The sequence below is a fragment of the Dama dama genome, chromosome 21, assembly GCF_033118175.1.
Source record: "Dama dama isolate Ldn47 chromosome 21, ASM3311817v1, whole genome shotgun sequence".
In the NCBI taxonomy this organism is placed as follows: domain Eukaryota; kingdom Metazoa; phylum Chordata; class Mammalia; order Artiodactyla; family Cervidae; genus Dama; species Dama dama.
The window spans coordinates 5,709,715-5,724,369 of record NC_083701.1 but is presented as its reverse complement, the minus strand read 5'-3'; positions in this window follow the sequence as shown (position 1 = coordinate 5,724,369).

Genomic DNA, 14,655 nt, shown 5'->3' with positions numbered 1-14,655 from the left:
TGTTCTGTAATTTATCTTCCTTGGCATTCCTCTTCTCTGCGTGATTACAAGAGCTTTCAAGGCAAGGCTCCTGTCTTAATTATTTGAATATCTCCACCACTGTTCACAGCACCTGACACCGAAGAGGTTCTTAGTAAAGATATTTTGAATGAATGAGTGAGCAGGCGATGACTCGAGGTGTGACAGGCGTGGTGATAAGTGTGAAGCTGGAATGTGGGCGTCAATTCATCTATGAGGTGGCAGAGGGTACCATGCAAGCAACCCTTCTCCACGTGACTTAATAATTCTGCTTATCACTGGGGAGGATGCAGGGTCCTTGCACAGGGTACCAACTGTTTCCTAGTAGCTATTGTGGACATAAGCTGGGATTTGGGAGAATAGAGACAGCATGTTGCACAGATTCACAAGAATAGGAGAAATTGAGAGCATGTATTAAGACAGATGCAAAGTGTAACTTGCACCATTCTGGGTCATTTCTTCACTTTTTATGGAGGAAATACCACACTTTCATAGAGGCAATGGGGGAGAATTGATGTTTCCAGGGTTAAGGCAGACACTAAGAGGACTGATGGAGTAGACGAGGGTAAGGCAGTCACACTGCCTCCCTGCAACTGGTTATGATAAAGGTGAGCCTCCACACAGGGCCAGGTGGGCTGAATGTCAAGGTGGCAGGGAAGGTGGAAGAGGAGAAAGAAGTCAGGGCAGGGAATCAGCCCGGGGGAGGGTACACATTTACCCCTGGAAAATTCTCCCAGGGTCGAGTCTGGTGGTCATAGCAACTGTGCTAATCCCTCAGAATTTAAGGTGACTCTGCAGGAAAATGGAGTAAAATGTGTTGTCCCAAATAGTTGATTTTAACGTGTTCACTGATGCTCAGAGTAAGGAAGAACAGATCTAGCACTGGTACAGGTCTAGAGAAAAAGGGAAAGAGAGGGACCCAAGAAAGTTATTACAGAAAACTGCTGACTAAATTGCTAAACAAAGTTGGCAGTCTAAGTTGTCTTGTTGAATAATTCCATAAATACAGCTTGTGAAACTGTTCAAGAAAATACCGCAGGCAAAGAAAAAATAATCACCCCTTAATAGAGAAGAATTATCTAAAATAAAATCCAGAGAGTATTGAACTTATGATGTGGAGCCGCCATATGTAAAGGGGCTTCTTCAGATAAGAATACTGGAGTGGTTGGCCATTTCCTTCTCCAGGGGATCTTCCCGATCCAGGGATCGAAGCTGGGTCTCCTGCATTGCAGGCAGATTCTTTATCATCTGAGACACAAGGGAAATCCCCTCAATTCTCTAAGGGAAGAGATTTTGGGGGCAGTCAGACAGCTGCACAAACAATTCCATGAACCAATGAGGAACAAACGCTTCTCTTAGAACTCCATGCAATTGTCATATTGTTCTGAGAGCACTCTCCTTTGAGCTTAAGAAGCTCAACAAGGACAGAGTTTTAAGTCAAACCAAGCACTTTGGAAATTTTTATAGAGATAAATGTTGGGGTTTGGGCTCATTTGGCAACAATGTTTTTTTGAATTTTTCACTTAGCAAAGTCCTTGATAGAATTACCTGCCCATTTTACATCTTACATCCATTGGTCTTAATTGCCCAAAGCATCTTTGCCATGGTATATTTAAGTTTGGGGCTTCCTTGGTGGCTCAGACAGTAAAGAATCTGCCTGCAACGCAGGAGACCCAAGTTCGACCCCTGGGCCAGGCAGATTCCCTGGAGAAGGGAATGGCTACCCACTCTAATATTCTTGCCTGGAGAATTCCGTGGACAGAGGAGTCTAGCAGGCTTAAAATCTGTATCAACATTTGAGAAATGAAGGATTTTACATTAAAATTCATATTTATTCTTTCAATAAAAGAATTCCTGAAGATCTGGCCACTTGGGACCTTCTTTTCCTCATAGTGTCATTGAATGGATTTGCCCCCTGCCAGTTCCCTTGTTGCCTTCCATCATGATTTAACAACATTTATAAATGTCTTTATTGAAACATAGTGGAGTTACAAAATTGTGCTTGTTTCAGGTGTTTAGAATCTTCTCCATTATGAATTCTGGGAGGGTCTTGAGGATTCTGGCTGCCCTCCCCCACCACCCCCGTGGCCTCATCCCAATCTTTGCCCAGTTTGCTCCGATGGATATTTTGTTTCCCCAAGTCACTCTGTTCTAATGGTCTCTTGGTCCAGTGAAGCCCAAATATGGTCCCCACTTACAGACCCCGCACAACAGCTCCTGCCCATCCAGAAGGGATCTCCAGACGGCAATTGGTTTGATCATTACCTTGGTCCTTAGTTAACAGGACCATCAGAGAGCTTGAATACAGCGCTGTTTATCAGCTGTACTTTAAAATATTTTGTGGGGTACTTCGATGCTTGCAATCGCAGGACACCAGAAAAGGCATGGATACCATCCCAGTGTGTGTCAGGGCTGGCACAATCACAGAGGCTAGCGCAGTGCTGACAACATGTTTTGCAAAATGACTGAATGACTTAATGGCTACTGTTTATTGAGTACATACTATTTACCAGCTACTTTTCATATGTTTTCTCAACCAACTGTCATAGCAGTCTAGTGATGTGGGTGGATGTCTTAGTCTCCAAAGTCGACATGAGACCCATGAAGCTTAGAGAGGTAAATCATTTATTTGTGATCTCACAGTTGAATTTCAAAAACTATCTGACTCCAAAGCACTTTAGATGAACAGATAATCGAATGAATGAAGGCATCAGTGATGGAATGAATGATTATGAAAACCCTAGTTGTCAGGCTTGAGTCTCATATCACAGTCAGACACAGTGATTCTCAATCCAGGTTGCCCACTGGATCAACCGTGGAGATTTAAAACCACATATGACCTGGGCTCCACCCCCAGAGACTCTGGTTGAATTGGGGACAAGAGTGGGTATTAGGAAATTTTTTTAAGCTCTGAGATGATATTCACATATACTCGATCTGAGAGCCACTTGGTTAGGGAAAAGGACATTATTCACCAGGCCTGCTTACATGACAGAGATAAACCTTATATTGGCTATTTCTGGAGGTCAAGTATGTGCATTTTTAAGAATCACACATAATGATTCTTATCATCCAACAAGTTTGAGCACCACTGTAGTAAAACTGAGGCAGCTGATTATGTGTCTCCTGTCCAAGGATAAGGATTATGCCTGGACGTAGCAATTGGTCTGATTTTGCAAGGGGGTCAGAGGCAATAAAAACCCCATTGGTCCCACGTAGTGATGGACAAGAGAGACCCACAGGACAGAGTGAAGTAGATGGCCAGTAATTTGATGCTCTTCAAACTGACCATCTTTAAGTGTTCTTTAACATTTATTACTTAGGGGCTTGGAGTGATTGATTTGCTACTAACACAGACGTAGGTACATGAATGTGTTTCCTTGGTTTTCATTTTATTAGTTTTTTATAACATTTTATTGCTGTGACAGCATTTTGTAAGAAGAAAATCACTTAACAGAGAAATGTTAGGTTTTTGTTTTGAAATTCATTTGTATTACTTTCTAACTTTGGCAGAATAATAATGTCAAATTATATTAGGCCATTTTACTTTGTGGGTACTGAGAACTACTTATGTGATATCCCTTAAGAGACCAAAAAGCTGACCATATACTGTTAGAGGCATTGTGCTAGGCCCTTTGAAGGGACAACAAAAGAAAAAGCAGTGAACTCCGCCCTCTAGTGGGGAAAATTGTACATGCAGGGACTCAGAAACCACACATTGTAAAATCTCAGGAATAAGACTGGTTTAAGGCCACCAAGGGGATTCCTTGGTATCTCAGCAGATAAAGAATCCTCCTGCAAAGCAGGAGACCTGGGTTCAATCCCTGGGTTGGAAGATCTCCTGGAGGAGGGCATGGCAGCCCACTCCAGTTTTCTTGTCTGGAGAATCCCGAGGATAGAGGAGCCTGGTGGGCTACAGTCCTTAGAATCGCGGAATCGGACACGACTAAAGCAACTCAGCACAGCGCAGCACAGGGCCACCCATTCAGTAAGAAAATAAGGACAGGGCTTAGCCTCACCCCAGGCATCTCAGAGGGACTGGTGTGGCCAACTTTGTGCTGTGTGCTGACCTAAATGCTCTGCATAGGGATGAACAAAATAGACAAGAAGGTATATTCTAGCTGAGTTTTAAATTATCCATATTAAAAAATCAGCAAAGACCTGAATAGACATTCTTCCATAGAAGGTTTAGGCCCACAGACACATGAAAAGGTGTTCACCATCACTAAGCATCAGGGGAATGCAAATTGAAACCACAGTGAGGTATCTCCTCACACTGTTAGAATTTTTGTCATCGTTCAGCCACTCAGTCATGTCTGACTCTGTGACCCATGGACTGCAGCATGCTAGGCTTCCCTGTCCTTCACCATCTCGCGGAGTTTGCTCAAACACATGTCTGGCTACTATCAAAATGACAAGAGATAAGTGTTGGATGTGGAGAAAAGGGAACCCCTGTGCACTGTTGGTAGGGATGTAAACAGGGGAAACTGCTCTGGAGAACAGTGTAGAGCTTCCTCAAAAATTAAAAATAGAACTGCAAGGTGATTCAGCGATTCAAACTTCTGTGTATATATTAAAAAAAAAAAAAAAAAAAAAAAACCTCAAGGAGATATCTGAAGTCCCATATTCATTGCACTGATCATAATAGTCAAGACATGGAGACAAACTAAGTGCTCTTTAAATGAATGAATGGAAAATGTATATGTAAAATGGAACATTTTTCAACCTTAAAAATAAGAGAAATCCTGTCATTTGAAGCAACATGGATGAAAGTGGAGTGCATTATGCTGAGTGAAGTAAAATCAGACAGAGAAAAAAACTTCTTCATGCTAGCACTTACATGTGGAATCTAGAAAAAATGTTGAATTCATAGAAACAGAGAATTAAAAAGTGATTGTCATTTCTGGCCTTACATTTAGATCTTTAATCCATTTTGAGTTTATTTTTGTATATGGTGTTAGAAAGTATTCTAGTTTCATTCTTTTATGAGTGGTAGACCAGTTTTCCCAGCACCACTTGTTAAAAAGGCTGTCTTTTTTCCATTGTATATTCTTGCCTCTTTTGTCAAAGATAAGGTGTCCATAGGTTCATGGATTCTGTTCCATTGATCTATATTTCTGTCTTTGTGCCAGTACCATACTGTCTTGATGACTGTGGCTTTGTAGTAGAGCCTGAAGTCAGGCAGCTTGATTCCTCCAGTTCCATTCTTCTTTCTCAAGATTGCTTTGGCTATTCGAGGTTATTTTGTATTTCCATACAAATTGTGAAATTATTTGTTCTAGTTCTGTGGAGAATACCATTGGTAGTTTGATATGGATTGCACTGAATCTATAGATTGCTTTGGGTAATATACTCATTTTCACAAAGTTGATTCTACCAATCCATGAACACGTTATATTTCTCCATATATTTCTGTCCTCTTTGATTTCTTTCATCAGTGTTTTATAATTTTCTATGTATAGGTCTTTTGTTTCTTTAGGTAGATATACACCTAAATATTTTATTCTTTTTGTTGCAATGGTGAATGGTATTGTTTCCTTAATTTCTCTTTCTGTTTTCTCATTGTTAATGTATAGGAATGCAAGGGATTCCTCTGTGTTAATTTTATATCCTGCAACTTTACTATATTCATTGATTAGCTCTAGTAATTTTCTGGTAGAGTCTTTAGGGTTTTCTATGTAGAGGATCATGTCATCTACAAACAGTGAGAATTTCACTTCTTCTTTTCCTATCTGGATTCCTTTTTATTTCTTTTTCTGCTCTGATTGCTGTGGCCAAAACTTCCAAAACTATGTTGAATAATAGTGGTGAGAGTGGGCACCCTTGTCTTGTTCCTGATTTCAGGGGAAATGCTTTCAATTTTTCACCATTGAGGATAATGTTTGCTGTGGGTTTGTCATATATAGCTTTTATTATGTTGAGGTATGTTCCTTCTATTCCTGCTTTATGGAAAGTTTTTGTCATAAATGGATGTTGAAATTTGTCAAAGGCTTTTTCTGCATCTATTGAAATAATCATATGGTTTTTATCTTTCAATTTGTTAATGTGATGTATTACATTGATTGATTTGTGGATATTAAAGAATCCTTGCATTCCTGGGATAAAGCCCACTTGGTCATTATGTATGATTTTTTAATATGTTGTTGGATTCTGTTTGCTAGAATTTTGTTAAGGATTTTTGCATCTATGTTCATCAGTGATATTGGCCTGTAGTTTTCTTTTTTTGTGGCATCTTTGTCTGGTTTTGGAATTAGGGTGATGGTGGCATCATAGAATGAGTTTGGAAGTTTACCTTCTTCTGCAATTTTCTGGAAGAGTTTCAGTTAGATGGGTGTTAGCTCTTCTCTAAATTTTTGGTAGAATTCAGCTGTGAAGCCATCTGGCCCTGGGCTTTTGTTTGCTGGAAGATTTCTGATTACAGTTTTGATTTACGTGCTTGTGATGGGTCTGTTAAGATCTTCTATTTCTTCTTGGTTTAGTTTTGGAAAGTTATACTTTTCTAAGAATTTGTCCATTTCTTCCAAGTTGTCCATTTTATTGGCATAGAGCTGCTGGTAGTAGTCTCTTATGATCCTTTGTATTTCAGTGTTGTCTGTTGTGATCTCTCCATTTTCATTTCTAATTTTGTTGATTTGGTTTTTCTCCCTTTGTTTCTTAATGAGTCTTGCTAACGGTTTGTCAATTTTGTTTATCTTTTCAAAAAACCAGCTTTTAGCTTTGTTGATTTTTGCTATGGTCTCTTTTGTTTCTTTTGCATTTATTTCTGCCCTAACTTTTAAGATTTCTTTCCTTCTATTAACCCTGGGGTTCTTCATTTCTTCCTTCTCTAGTTGCTTCAGGTGTAGAGTTAGGTTATTTATTTGACTTTTTTCTTGTTTCTTGAGGTAAGCCTGTAATGTTATGAAGCTTCCCCTTAGCACTGGTTTTACAGTGTCTCATAGGTTTTGGGTTGTTATGTTTTCATTTTCATTCATTTCTATGCATACTTTGTTTTCATTTTGATTTCATAGGCAAAACACTCTCCGACATAAATCACAGCAAGATCCTCTGTGACCCACCTCCCAGAATATTGGAACTAAAAGCAAAAATAAACAAATGGGACCTAATTAAACTTAAAAGCTTTTACACAGCAAAGGAAACTATAAGCAGGGTGAAAAGACAGCTTCCAGAATGGGAGAAAATAGTAGCAAATGAAGAAACAGACAAAGGATTAATCTCAAAAATATATAAGCATCTCCTGCAGCTCAATTCCAGAAAAATAAATGACCCAATCAAAAAATGGGCCAAAGATCTAAACAGACATTTCTCCAAAGAAGACATACAGATGGCTAACAAACACATGAAAAGATGTTCAACATCACTCCTTATCAGAGAAATGCAAATCAAAACCTCAATGAGGTACAATTACATGCCAGTCAGAATGGCTGCTATCCAAAAGTTTACAAGCAATAAATGCTGGAGAGGGTGTGGAGAAAAGGGAACCCTCTTACACTGTTGGTGGGAATGCAAACTAGTACAGCCACTATGGAGAACAGTATGGAGATTCCTTAAAAAACTGGAAATAGAACTGCCATATGACCCAGCAATCCCACTCCTGGGCATACACACCGAGGAAACCAGATCTGAAAGAGACATGTGTACCCCAATGCTCATCGCAGCACTGTTTATAATTGCCAAGACATGGAAGCAACCTAGACGCCCATCAGCAGACAAATGGATAAGAAAGCTGTGGTACATATACACAATGAAATATTACTCAGCCATTAAAAAGAATTCATTTGAATCAGTTCTAATGAGTGGATGAAACTGGAGCCCATTATACAGAGTGAAGTAAGCCAGAAAGAAAAATACCAATACAGTATACTAATGCATATATATGGAATTTAGAAAGATGGTAATGATAACCCTATATGCAAGACAGTAAAAGAGACACAGATGTACAGAACAGACTTTTGGACTCTATGGGAGAAGGTGAGGGTGGGATGATCTGAGAGAACAGCATCAAAACATGTATGTCATCAAGTGTGAAACAGATCGCCAGTCCAGGTTGGATGCATGAGACAAGTGCTCGGGGCTGGTGCACTGGGATGACCCAGAGGGATGGAATGGGGAGGGAGGTGGGAGGGGTGTTCAGGATGGGGAACACATTTAAATCCATGGCTGATTCATGTCCACGTATGGCAAAAAACCACTACAATATTGTAAAGTAATTAGCCTCCAACTAATAAAAATAATTGGGGGGGGAAAGTGATTGTCGGGTGTTGGGAGGTGAGGAAAATAGGAAGAGTTTGGTTAAATGATACAAACTTGCAGTTAAAGGAATGGCAAGGTTTGAGAACCTAATGTGAAACATGGTTCAGTTCAGTTCAGTTCAGTCGCTCAGTTGTGTCTAACTCTTTGCGACCCCATGAATCGCAGCACACCAGGCCTCCCTGTCCATCACCAACTCCCGGAGTTTACTCAAACTCATGGCCATCGAGTCGGTGATGCCATCCAGCCATCTCATCCTCTGTCGTCCCCTTCTCCTCCTGCCCCCAATACCTCCCAGCATCAGGGTCTTTTCCAATGAGTCAACTCTTCACATGAGGTGGCCAAAATATTGGAGTTTCAGCTTCAGCATCAGTCCTTCCAATGAACACCCAGGTCTGATCTCCTTTAGCATGGGCTGGTTGGATCTCCTTGCAGTCCAAGGGACTCTCAAGAGTCTTCTCCAACACCATAGCTCAAAAGCATCAATTTTTTGGTGCTCAGCTTTCTTCACTGTCCAACTCTCACATCCATACATGACCACTGGAAAAACCATAGCCTTGACCAGACGGACCTTTGTTGGCAAAGTAATGTTTCTGCTTTTTAATATGCTATCTAGGTTGGTCATAACTTTCCTTCCAAGGAGTAAGCGTTTTTTAATTTCATGGCTGCAATCACCATCTGCACTGATTTTGGAACCCCCAAAAATAAAGTCTGTCACTGTTGCCACTGTCTCCCCATCTATTTCCCATGAGGTGATGGGACCAGATGCCATGATCTTAGTTTTCTGAATGTTAAGCTTTTTTTTTTTTTTTTAATGTTAAGCTTTAAGTCAACTTTTTCATTCTCCTCTTTCACTTTCATCAAAAGGCTTTTTAGTTGCTCTTCACTTTCTACCATAAGGGTGGTATCATCTGCATATCTGAGGTTATTGATATTTCTCCTGGCAATCTTGATTCCAGCTTGAGCCTCTTCCAGCACAGCATTTCTCATGATGTACTCTGCATATAAGTTAAATAAGCAGGGTGAAAAGATACAGCCTTGATGTACTCTGACATGGTTACTACAGTTGATAACACTGTATTGCCTACTTGTAGTTTGCTAAGAGAGTAGAACTTGAAAGTTCTCACCCTAAAAAGAAATGAATATGTGATGTCATGGATGTGATCATCACTAGATGGAGAGGGATCCTTTTACAATGCATTTGCACATCACATCGTCATGTTGTCCTCTGTAAATACCATCCTCCCCAACGAGGTGCTCCACACAAGAGCAGCCACTGCAGTGAGAAGCCAGAGCACTGCAACTAGAGAGAAGACCCTGCTCACCACTAGAGAAAATCTGTCCAGCAACAGAGACCCAATGTGGTCAAATACATAAATAAAATTATTTAAAATTTTAAAATATCTTATAATCGTATTTGCCAACTGGGTGAATGGATAATAGTGGACAGTTAAAAGCCCCATGATCAGTGCTCTGCACTAGGTTCTGGGGCTGTAATAATAAGCAAGAGACAGAGCTTATAGATGGCTGGAATAGGTCAGGTTTTACAAGATATTTAACCTTTGTCCCAAGAACAATGGGACTCACTGTATTGTTACAAACTGAAGGCAACATATCACATTTATATTTTTAAAGATGAATTTGTGAAGTGAGAGTTTTGCAAATGTAAAGGGGTGAATTTTCCCCCTATGAGGTCCCATGCCCAAAACCCATGAATTCCACTACCTCATTTCTGATTATCATCCTTGAGACCAGTGGATCAGCCACCATGAGCCCTATCGTTGAGGGTGACTATGGAAAGAGCATGAAAAAAAAAGAAAAAAAAAAGAAAAACACATGGCCAAAAGCCTTTTCCATTTATTATATTGGAAAATTCAATTTAATTTATTGAAAAATATATTACTGGCAGGAGTAATAATGATATGAATTCAAAAGGCAAATATTAACACTCAACCTACAAGCCCAGGACTTAATGAGAACTCATCCAACATCTGGTCTCGCATTAAAAGGGCTCAGAGGGCCCTTGTGATTTATATCTGAGTAAAAGTCACTCTCTGGCTCTCAGCAGATCATTTTTTTAAGGGAAAAGATGGAGAAAGGAAACTTGGGCGGAAAATTTTACAAAAGCAGCCCCAGATCCGACTGTGGGGTGACCCACTGGTGGAGAAGCAGCTGTTAACAGGCCGAACTCCAGGCTAAGATGGTGTCAGTAAACTCCCCCCTACACAGAAACCCAGTCTGCAGTGGAGCCAGTGTGGGGCCGGGTCACGGCTCCTAGAGGCCAGCAGGCAAAGACCTGGGCCCTAGAGCAGCTTCACCGCCTCCTTCTGGGTCTGTTTCCTCATTTGTAAAATAGGTGCTTGAACCCATGAATTTTAAGGGACGTCCCCATTCTAAAAATGCCAGTGCCTCTCTGTCATAAGGAAAGAAGGGACTGGTTCCAGGGTGGCCAAGAGTACTAGGTCCTGGGGAAAGTTTGGCCAGTTCTTTGCATTTTTTGGAAACTCTGGGCAATAGATACTTTGGTCTGTGGCCACTCCATTCTCCTCCCTACACATTCGTTGTCTGAGAAACGTCAGAGCCTTTGATAAACTCTTGGAATAAACAAATTCATTTAACATATAAATAGGAGGGTTAAGAAGAAGTGGAAAGAGGGAAAATGGTGCTAGAAGTATCCTGCTGTAAGTTTTAAAGAGTAGGAATTCTGGACCCCAACTCCCCAAGTGAATCCCTGGGGTCCTAGTTTCCTTTTTGACAGATGGGGGTTATGGCTACTGTTTGCAAATGAGGAGCAGGAAATCTAGAAAGGTTGATCCCTGTTTTATTCTTATTCACATATTCCTCCAAGAAGAATACAATCTGACAGGGAAAAAAATCAAGCCCTCAAAAATAGGAGAAGGCATCAATAATACTATTAACTATTAGCCACAAGAGTCATCAGCGGGCCAGCCCAACAGGAGCTACACTGACAAAAGTTTCTACTGGAAGCAGGCAGGGGGCATGAACTCATTGCAAAGGGCCTTTCCATGTAGCAAGAAACAGTCGGTTCTTTTTCCCATGGTGTGCTGCTGCTTTTCTTTAAGAAATGAAAAAAAAAAAAAAAAAAAGCTGTTATTTGTCCTTGTGATTTCTAGCAAAAAAAAAAAAAAAAAATGACAACAACAAGAAACACTTCTTTTTGGAGAGAAGGAAATTATCCATGTAAAATACTTAGAACATTTAATCCCAGTAGTTGACTTAAATATCTTAATTCGGTTTCTCTCAGAATATTGATCATCCAGACACTTTCAGCCAAGCCACCACCCAGAGTCTGAGAGTTCATTCCTCCAGAAGTATTCTGAATGAGCAATTCCGATGGTTAACCTGTCTAAGTAAATAGGCTGCATTGAGCGCATGGATGAAGACTTGGGTGTCGCCGGCTCATTGAAGGACACGGCCCGTGTCCTGACCCGACCCTCCTAGAGTCCAGTTTGGAGTCTCCTCACTGCTCTGTTCAACCACCCCAAGACACCCTGGACCCTTTCAGCAGTGTGCGTAACAGAAATAACTTCCACATGCCAGACGTCCTCTGACCAAACGTAGAAATAACCCCTTCAGCCCTAAGGGCATTCCTAGAGAGAGGCTAATGTACGGTTCATAAACACAAAGTCCTGGCCAAAGAAAGTCAAAGGATTTTTTTTATTATTATTATTGTTGTTATCATTGATACACATCACGAGCTACACAAAATGCCGACCAAAAAGCAAATGTAGAAAAATAGTAGAATTATATTGGTTCTGATGACTTTGTTATTCCCATCACCATAATTTTACAATTTCCAAGGATGTTTGGGAGATTATAATTATTGTATACATTGTCACCAGAATAAATATGCATTAGGAATTCACAGTGGCATCAAGCTATACATTCAGGTTCTTTTTTCAGAGAAAGGGACCGTGCTGAAGACCCTGCCTCTATTTACCTTCTACAAGGTAGGAGGTCACATTTGAAAACTAAATTAAAACAGAATAAAACAAAATGATTCCAGAGCCCCACGCTGTATGATGGGTAAACAAAAAGCCACAGGCTGGTTCTCCTGGTTAAGCTGAAGTGTGATAGTGTTTATGGACACAATCAGTGGACCATTTATTTATTTGATAATCTGTTTCACCTATTAAGGGGCTTCCCTGGTGGCTCAGATGTTGAAGAATCTGCCTGTAAGGCAGGACACCTGGGTTCGATCCCTGGAATGGGACGAACCCCTGGCAAGGGGAATGGCAACCCACTCCAGTATTCCTACCTGGAGAATCCCATGGCAGAGGAGCCCAGCAGGCTGGACTCCATGGGGTTGCAAAGAGTCAGACAAGACAGAGCAAGTAACACTTTCACTTTCCACACTTTCGCCTATTAACTTGAAAAAAAAAGTAGAATAAACAGGTTAGCCACAGAGCATCCAGAGACTGTACTACAGACAAATAACATGCCATTCAGGAGGCGGTGTTTCTAGGCAGACTGAGCTGTAACCCACACCACTGAACATCTCCTTTGACAAATTTCCTGACGTGACGCAGACCTGGGGATGGTGTCAGTGTCACCATGGAAGCTTGGAGGTCCTGCGTGAGAGGCACGGCTTACAGCACTGCGGCATCTCCTCTGGACTGGTTTCCCCCTTCCAGACCCTGGAGGGATGCTGGCATCCCGATAGAAGCAGTTTGGCTTGTTCTAAGAGATGCTGAGATGGTACTGCTATTGATGTTTCTCATCTGCTCTTTTCCCTTATTACTCTAAGTGAACATTCTTCTGTGTATGTGGGTCTCCTCTCCTCCCCCCCAGATTATAAACTTTTGTATGGCAGGGTCTCGTCCGATGAACTTCTGTAGCCACCTGTAGGTAGCATAGAACTCGGCAGAGACTAAATAAACACTGTTTAAAAAGAAATGCATTCAAGTGTAAGCTATGGGAATATTAGGAATGAAGGTAAAATCAGACTTTGATTTTGTTACATACAAGCAAGACACTGTGTGGGACAGAATGGGATGCTTCCTTAAAAAAAAAAAATTTAAAACAAGCAAAAGATAGTAATATATGCATAGGTTATCAGGATTATTATTAAGTTCAGTACCTGGATTATTATTAAACTTCCTTGGAGCAAAAAGGATGGAGCAGGATATTTTGCCATATGCAGTAAGCTTAACCTTGGACTAAAGGACATTCAGCCCACGTGCTAAAAGTCTTTTTTGTTTGAGGCAGTAAAAAGATTCTGAGTGACATTTGCAGAATTAACACTTCTGAACATCTTAAATTTGATGTAATATTGTTCTTAGTCGGGTGTCAGGTTTCAGCTCTTCCTCTCAACTTAACCATGGCTCACATTATACCCTGAGCAGGAAGAGAGTTTTACTATATGGATCGTCCAGTTATTCATAGAACTGAGCTGGAAAACTCCAGTTTAGAGGCTCCTGGAATCACAACGGAATGTTCTAACTTCTGGAAGTTTGAGTCTTCAAGTTTCAAACAGGGTGATCTCCCTCACGCCATCAAGTATGAATGTAAAAAGGCGTTCAGTTATTATAAAGAAAATTCCTCAGAGCTAACTTTTGCTATGAAATATTTCTGAGCCATCCCCTCAGTGCTTACTCTGCATGGGCACTGTTCCTCTCTGCTTACCCCTTTCTCATCCAGATGTCCCCCCAACCTCCACAATGACCTTTCAAAGTAGACATGTGAAAACCTATTTTATAGATGGAACACTAGCCCCCTGGCTTGAAAGCACACCCCAGAGATACACTGGTTCTTCCCATTATAGGAAACTGTCACAGTGATATCTTCTCTGACAAAACTACTCTCCTCTTGCAAATCCAGAAGCCTAGAGGATAAACAGGAACCAAGGCCAAACTGTTTCTTTATGGGAATCAGTTGCCGTGTGTTGGATGAGGTGCTAGAGAAGGAAATGCAAGCTTTCAAAGAACTGGCCCTGTCCAGAACTTCCTCACTGAACCCTGACTCTGTAATGGGAAACACTGGCAAATCAGACATGATTCCTGCTCTAGGGAGTGCACATGCAGGAGAACCACCGGAACACAGGAATGAGATGAGAGTGGGCTCATGGAAACACGAGGAAACTGAGCTCTGTTAGGAAGACCTCATGCTGTAGCAGGAATCTACAAGTCAAGGACCACTGGCTGCAGGTTCACAACCAACAGACAAGGAACTGATTCCCACATGAATATGAGCAGCCCTTCCAAGGTGGGAAAAGCAGAAAGAGACAGGAGGCAAAGATGGAAGGGTATGGTCTGGGCAGTTATGGAACGCATTGTGGTCTAGGGGAAAGTGGTTTCAGGCCGGTAGGAGAAAGAAAAACTTGAGACACAGTGATTGGGAAAGACAGATGATTAATCAAGAGCCAAC